Genomic DNA, 8895 nt, shown 5'->3' with positions numbered 1-8895 from the left:
TGCCGATAGCACCTGAGAATTGCACTCTTCCTCTGGATGCTGATGAAAACATCCCAATGTCTGGCGGGGAAGCGCTGTCTGGGTCCGGCCATGATGGAACCACCACAGCTCTTTCCCCTGCACATGTTGCTGAGGAAGGCTACCAGCTATTGCGGTTTCCCTTGGCAGAGAGTTGCTTCTACCACTGTGTGGGCGGCAAGGAGCTAGCTGAGAACTGCTTCCATGCACTACTGGCGCAGGTGGAGCGAGGACTGCCAAGCCCCGAGGGGAGTTAGCGGGGCTATATACCAGCAACATCAAGTGGGTCCTGTCTGTGCTCTACAGCCAGTGAACCGCTGTGCGGAAGCTGTAGATGGGTGAGCACACTCCCTGCAGCCAAAAGCCGATGGCGCATCCCTTTTACAACCAGAGTAGGTTTTGATCGATTTAGCGGAGCCGGCAGAGATACAGGAAGCAAAATTCCTGCCAACTGCCTGTCCACTGCAGGATATATTTACAGTAGAACCCGTGACTGTCATGGTAAGAGGGGCAGATCCAAGAAGATTCTGGGTGAAATTGTGAGCAAGCTCAGGAGGAGGGAGAGTGAGCCTTGGTGAATCAGATTCTAGTATGTCCTGTGATACAAAATAATGGCAATAGCCTGGATGAATGGGACCCCTTCCACTGGAGTGTGATCAAGGACTTGGGAAACTGGTGCAGCAGATACTTGCTTCTCATTTCTCCCAGTCTATGCTGTGAGATATCTTTACTATTGAGTTAACCCCTTCAACTGTCGGCAAATAGCACAGATTTGCTTCTCCCTGACTCAGATGTTGCTTTTTGAGTCACAGTGGAGACAGTTAGAAATGAGTTGCCTTAAGTAATTTAGAATGTTCTCAGGATGACCCTTGTTTTGGAGCCAATCTGCCCCAGCTCATGGGAGACCCTCCCAATAACACCCTGTAGCTCCAAGCCAAACTGCATCCCTTAGTGCTGCAGCAAGGAAAAGAGCTCGCATTTCTCGAGATGCAGCATGTACTGGATATAAGTGCTCATTGTCAAATTCATGGATTACAATTAAACAGAAGCCTAGTGAGCCATATATTATCTTTATAGATCATCTTAGAGAGGCGATTGAGAAGCAAACTGACAATGTAGCAGCCCAAGAAACTTTGCTTTTGCAATGGGCTAAAGATAATGCAAATGCAGGGTATAAACAAGCCTTATTGCTGCTGTAGAATCCTGTGCTAGTAGATATGACTGAGGCTTGCAGTAAGGTTGGGACAACACAGTATGAGGTGGAGCAGCTTGTGACAAAAGTTGTTGCAGCTGTGCAGACCTTCAAAAGCTGTTTCGATGAGGGCGAAAGGGGCATTTCAAGTGAACTTGCTCTAACCAGCCTAGCGGCTTTTCAGTACTAGGGAATGGCAGGCGGTTCCCTGTCAGACTGTGTGTCCTGCAGCAGACCAGGACATTATACCAGACAGTGCCATTCTAAGTTTGAGAGCCCAGAGGGCTGCTAGAAAACGGGAAGTGGAGCACGGCAGGGATGCAAGCTCAGATACAAATGCATCCAGGCAACCTCTTCAAGGTTTATGCAGCAAACTCAGCACCAGAACCAAAGGGAGTGCAGGAATGGATGTCGTCATGACTGTCTCAGTCACCATAAATAACAACAAGGTACACAAAATACCATTAAATGCTTTTGGGCCTTTGGGATATGGGTTGAGTAGATTACTGGTGGGAGGTTCAAGTGTTACCTTGCAAGGGCGATTTGTGTTACCTGGAGCTATTGATGTGGACTATCTTGGGCAGATTTGTGCCATGGTGTGGACACCACCCCCAGTCACTGTACGTAAGCAAAGTCATATTGCTCAATTGATACCTTTTGTGGCACAAGTACCTAGTGCAGAGTCTATTGAGAGAGGGACTGGAGGGTTCAGGTCCACAGGTTTGTCAGGTCCGTGGGCACCCCCAAGGATTTTTGGACTCAAATGGTTACTGACTCTAGACCTAATATGATGTGTTCTTTAGAATTCATACGAGGTTCCCCCTCACAGGTGACTATTACTGGCATGATTAACACAGGACCTAATGTCACTCTTATTTCAAAGAAACAATGGCCTTCTATTTGGCCCACAGTACTTGCTGCAGCAGTGGCAGGAGTTAGGGGTACAACTGCGAGTTACCAGAGTTGCTCCCCTGTGAGTATTATTAATCCTGATGGGCAGGTAGCTACCATCTGCCCTTATGTAATTTCGGTACCTTTAAATTTGTGGGGACGTGATTGTCTGACTCAATGGGGAGTCACCTTGACAACAGAAAAGCAGGATTTTTCCTAGGGGCTGCTGAGGAGACTGGTCAGCACAGACCTACCATCCCAGTACAGTGACTGACCACACAGCCTATATGGATTGACCCTTGAGTCCCTGACTCAAGAAAAATTGACCACTCCCAAAGATTTAGTTAATGAGCAGCTGGCACAAAATCATATTGAACCATCACAGAGTTCTTGGAACACTCCAGTGTTTGTGATCAAAAAGAAGTCTGGTAAGTGGAGATTCTTACATAATCACTGCCAGGTTAATGAGGCAATGGAAAGTATGGAAGCATTGCAGCAAGTTATGCCTTCTCCCACTACCATTCCAGCTACTTGGGATGTTTGTATTGTTGATCTGTGTTACATGTGGTTGTGGGTTGGAGACAGACACATGACGCAGTACACCAAGGGTCATCAGCAAACAGCCCATTTTATTGTTCGGAACCTTCTTATATAGTGGGTTCAAAACTCCCGGGTTCAGAGAACTGATTGGTCTGGGTTTTAACATTGCCCAGCTCCCTGGCCAATTAATTATACATCTGCATTTTAGGGTTGGAAGGGATTGGTTGATGTCTCTGACCGAGTTTAAATCTGTCCTATCATTCTTCACCTAGGGACTTGGTTATTGAAGTAGAAGAGCCAAATTGGGTTTCTTAGTATAGCCAGATTTATTTGTCCAGCTACAGACTATGTATACTGTGACATATCTGAAGAACTGGGTTTTTTTACTGTACCCTTGCACCCAGACAATGCTCCCAAGTTTGCTATTACGGTCCTCTCTGTAAGTAATAATGAGCCAGGAAAAAGATACCATTGGACTATATTACCTCAAAGGATGAAGAAGAGCCCTACCATTTGTCAGTGGTATGTGGCACAAGCATTATCACAGGTTAGGAAACAATTTCCACAGGTTTATTGTTATCACTATATGGACAATATCTTATTCGCTGCACCAACTGTAAAACAGCTCAATGTAGTAATGCCTGTAATGCAAGAGGCTTTAGTAAATTATGGTTTGTGTGCTGCTCCTGAGAAAGTACAGTGACAAGCTCCCTGGAAGTATTTGAGAATGAAAATCTTAGATCAAACTGTTGAACCTCTGAAGGTGACCATTCTGCATTCTGTACAAACATTGAATGACTTGCAAAAATTGCTAGGCACAATTAATTGGATCAGACCATTGTTGGGATTATCGAATGTGCTGGTGGCACCACTTTTTGATTTATTAAAAGGTCTTTATTGTCTTCCAGGAGCTTGTCACCAGAAGCACTTGCTGCATTGAAGCAAGTAGAATTAGCAATACAAGGGAACAAAGCTTGGAGAGTGGTTACCACCATACTTCTCAGTGTATATATTTTACTGTCTCAGGACAATCCTGTGGGCCTCAGAGCCCAATGGCATGACAATTGGCAAGATCCTTTGCATTTCATAGAATGGGTATTTCTATCATATCAGTGCAGGAAGCCAGTTGCCACTCATTTAGAATTGGTTGCTCACGTAATTTGTAGAACCAGACAATGGTGTGTCCAGTTGTTGGGGTGAGACCCAGCCACTATGACAGTGCCCTTGACCTCTGACTGTTGGGACTGGTGTATGGCAAATAGCTCTGTTTTACAAATGTCCATGGTAATCTTTTCAGTAAAAGTACTGTTCCATCACCCTGCACATAAATTTTTGCAGCTACATCTCAAATGACAAATTGTGGAATCACCACTGTATTCCTTGACCCCTTTACAGAGGCACACGGTTTTTACTCATGGATCAGGGCAGATGGAAAAGCAGTTGTCACCTGGATGGAGGGAGATCAGTGGCATGATCTTATAGGCCACCAAGGCAGATCCCCTCAGTTAGCAGAATTAAGACCAGTCATAATGGCTTTTGAAGCCTGACCTTATGAAAATTTAAATCTTGTATCTGATCCTTAATATGTATGCAATATAGTTTGTTGATTAGATCGCATTTTCCGAAAGAGTAAATAGTAAGGAATTGTTTCATTTGTTAAAACATTATAGCATACTTTAGGTCAACGAACTACACCATTTTATATTCTTCATGTTCATAGTCATACCACCTTATCTGGGTTCACAGTGGAAGGAAATGCCTATGTGGATAAGCTGACAGCCCCAGCGTGGGCTGCCCTGCTACCCTTTACAACAAGCTTTACAACAAGCGATTCAGTCACATCAATTTTTCCACCGGGGGCTCATGCTCTATGACAGCAATTCCATCTTACTTCTGCAGCAGCACATGATATTGTTGCCTCATGCTCTGATTGTCAGGAACATGTCACTAGGACTCAGGATGGAACTTACCCTAGAGACTTCAGCTATGGCAGTCTGATGTTACTCATGTTTCAGACTTTGGTCACCTTAAATATGTACATGTTTCTGTGACACTTATTCTAAGGCCTGTTGGGCTTCTGTACATGCAGGAGAGAAGGCAAGGGATGTGATCTCACATTGGTGTAGTGCTTTTGCAGCCTTATACATACCACAGGTTGTCAAGACTGATCATGGACCTGGTTATGTCACTCATCGTACCCAACAATCCTTGCAATTGTGGGGTGTTCAGCATGTCACTGGTATTACACATTCTTTGACTGGTCAAACTATTGTAGAACATTTTCATTCTACGTTTAATGTCTTTCTTCAAAAACAAAAAGGGAGAATGATAAGTGAAACCCCACAGGCAAGAGTTTGGAAATCTGTGTTTACATTTAATCATCTAGCTATTCCTCCCTTGTGTACAATACCCATTATTTTAATGCACTTTTTGTCATTACACTCACCAAGTGACAGGACCCATGGCCCAGCTCCAGTCTGGGTTCATAATTTGCAGACATGAGCCTGGGAGGGCCCATGGGATCTTGTTACCTGGGGATGTGGATATGCCTGTATCTTGACAGATACTAGAGTTTGGTGGGTGCCTGCACATTGCATTCAATCAGTGTTGGATAATGTTCCTCAAAGCAACAAATGCAGCAGTGGCTTACCTGACCCTTCGGAATAAGCAAAAACATGCAGGTGATGGGAACATATAGACTCTATCTTATTGTATGTTACTTTATGAACTTGTATAGTTGTATAGCTATTGATAGAATTATTCAGCTGTTGATTTTGTTAATAGCCTTTTTTGATTGTATGTTACTTTATGAACTAGTATAGTTGTATAGCTGTTGATAGAATTATACAGCTGTTGATTTTGTATATAGCCTTCAGTGTTGTTGCTTTATAAAGTATGTTGCTTTATAAAGCTGTACAGCTATTGATGTTGTCAAAATTCTGTAAGCGTAGGTATAAGGATTTTGATGGTGATGTAGGTTTGGGGAATGAATCGAGGTCAGTACATGCACACATTCCAGAGTTAGTGGAACCTACACAAAAAGAGACTTGCATGATGTTTGCTATTTCTTCTGCAAGGCCCTGTAGATAAAAAGCCATACAACATGTAATAAACGAAGCAAAAAAATTCCCACCCATGACAAAACTAGCTCCATTATGAAGACCTTGATTTTTTTAATAACCTTTACTGAATTTCTGAGACCATAAGTATAGCCCAAGATGCTCAGAAGGTGGGATCGTCAAGTTCTGAGTGCCATGGGAAGATAAGTTTATCATGTCATTAGTACTACTTCCTCTATTCTTGACTCCCTGATTTTTAAAAGACCTATTTAAAGAAAAGAAGAAAAATCAAGTAACACTGGAGGTGCCACCTGGGTTGGCGAATTAGTAAACTATATACTTAAATCTGAAGTGGATAATATAGCAAAGTACATCAAAGATTTCAAACCTCTGATCAAAAAAAACCTCTTAAAATGTATGAGACTTTAATGGCTTTAAATAAACTTCTTCTTCCTACTTACCAAGAGCAGTGTCACATAGGTCCTCCTTCCTGCACTGCACTGCTGCTCAGAACAGAGTCTTCAAGATTTCAAGAACTAAATTCGCAGCTGATAAGGCTGCTGGCCTTTTATATCAGCTTGTTTTCTAGCCCACTAAATCTCTTGTCCATAGGGGTGCCCAGTGGAACAAGAATGCAAGATGACTTTTCAGTCAGTAAAGCCCTCTGAAAGAGCAATGAGGTCAGAAAGAGTTCAAGGAACCAAAACTGAGCAGGCCTAAAATACAAAAAGGCAGTATTCCCAGATCTTGCCATGAACTTTGCTAACTTCAGTAGGCTCTGAGCACACAAAGTACTAAAATAAGGCTGTTTGAGGCATACCAGCAGCCTCCCTGTTATCAGTAGGATAATTAATGTGTAAAATATTGATTACTGTAAATGTTGTGCTGGTTCAGAGCCAACAGATGTTTGCTTGTCATGAAGGGCTGTTCCTTCAAAGAAAGGACCACCTTTAATGGGAGAAGAAAAGGTTTGCTTAGGGAAAATGGGAAGTAGGTTTCTATTTTTACTAAATTAGGATATGATGGCTTTGATGGTGTTGGCTGATACATTTATTTCTTAGCAGTGGTTGACTGCCTGGAACTAACTCAGAAATGGCTTAGTCCTCATCTGCCCACTAGAAGCGTTAAGTACCTTTACTAAGGAGCTGGTAGTGTCTAATGACTGTAGAAAGCCTGGAGCTGTGTCACCTAAGGCAATGGAACTCTTTTCCATCCATTCCTGCCATAAATGAAAGCAAAAAGTATTAAACTTTGTCTTAAATTTTCTTGTGTTTTTGTTTTCTAGCACAGTAACTATATTTAACTTCACTTTTTAAAATGAAAACCCTGATCTTTTCTGTTCCTATTTCTACTAACAGTCCCTATTCATTTGCATAGACATACAGATAGAAAGCTATTTTCAGAAGTGTTCAGCATTGGCTTATATTCTGTAAAAGTCAGCAGTAAAACTCCTACTGATTTTTACTTGGGAGTTGAACTATGTCAACCCTGAACAGTTTTGAAAAGCACAATTTAAGCATCGTTTTAACTAAATGCTGCCCAGATACAATCCTGAAGAAATTAATTCAAAACATTTTTTAAAATGCCACCATATTTTCAGTCCATATTTTCTGCTTAACATTTGCACAAAGACAGAGAATAAGTCAAATACTTCCTATGGATACCACTACTTAATTCAAGCTGCTGCTGTGACATGTTTACCTGAAATGCATTAATGCATTGGAAACATACCAGCTTTTCACACCCTTGCTGCTTGTGCTGGTTTTGCACACCACACTGCTATACATAACTCTTTTTTGTTTGTTTTGTTTTCTTTTCCTTTTCCTTTTTTCTGTTTTTTTTTTTTCTTTTTTTGAGAGCAGGAATCTGAAGGAATTCAGATAATTTCTGTTTGAGCTTGAGCAGGGTATTAATATCTCACTAAAACTGTATATGATGCAGTTCTGCAAGAACAGAAAAATCATCCTTATGATGATGGCAATTCTCATTTATATTTATGTATCCATATTCTATGTCTATATTCTATGTCTATATCCATATGTCCATAGACATATATTTTGGTAATTCAAGTACATTGTTTTTTAAGGCCTCTTTCCTACCAGATGCCAGTGTTAAGAGTGAGTTCCATGATAATTTAAGCCTAGGTTGAGCCTACAATGAGCAATTTAAGCATAATTTGAGATGATTGCACAAAGTTTCCCAAAGCAGATGTTGAGTGGTTTAAATGGCTGTGGAATTCCACCAGAATATCTTCAATATTTCTTTATGTGAGGTGGAGATTGTAGGATTGTTGCCTTCAAATCCTGTCTGGTATCTGCTTTTGCTGATCACAATGAGACCAGCATGTATGCATGTAAAAAGATCAATAAATGACCTGCTTTCTTAAATGTTTTTCATAAAGTCAGTGATGGTTCAGTCGGTTTTGAACCTCACCAGTGCTGCTGCAATGCTAGTGGTTTGTTTCTAGCATCTTACATGGTTAATGGGAGTCCAGGCTGTTTTTCTCATCTAGACATATAGTGACATCAATAATTATCTAACAGAGATATATAGCTATAAAATACACCACAGAGAGTGTATCATGTTATATATATTTATATAAGTGTATATAATACGTATAATTGATATTGTTAGATATAGAAATAATTTCTGGGTAATAGAGATGATATTTAAGTGCCAGGAGGAGGGGGAAGGAATTGTTACTTTAACAGCGTGACAGTAACAGCTGTACTACATTTGGTGTAAAAAGCATAAGAAGTCAAACAGAACAACTTTGATATTGCACCTACTAACGTTGGATTTATCTGCTTAATTTCCTTTTTTGTTTGTTGGTTTGTTTGTTTGTTTGTTTGTTTGAGATTTTAGAGCCTGAACACAAATTTATTGTTTTTAATATATTTAGGTTTATAGACATAATTTAATAGGCATAATGTACAGCTATTATGGTAGAGATATTTGTACATTATACTTAGAGACTCTGCTAATTTTTCGTTAATTTTCTCAGCCATAAGAATTTCTCTGTTTCATTTTTCTCCAAAAATTGAATTCGTACAAGTTTTCTTGAATGAGCTGTGTTCCAAACTCTGAGAAAATGACAGATATATTTGCCAACTCAGTTGTGCTTTATAACCTTCTGACAATTTTCAAAAATGTGGTGGTTTGGTTTTTTCCTTAATTAAAAAAGAAAAAAAGAAA

The sequence above is a fragment of the Hirundo rustica genome, chromosome 2 (assembly GCF_015227805.2).
Source record: "Hirundo rustica isolate bHirRus1 chromosome 2, bHirRus1.pri.v3, whole genome shotgun sequence".
Taxonomy (NCBI): Eukaryota; Metazoa; Chordata; class Aves; order Passeriformes; family Hirundinidae; genus Hirundo; species Hirundo rustica.
Note: the sequence above shows the minus strand (reverse complement) of the source record.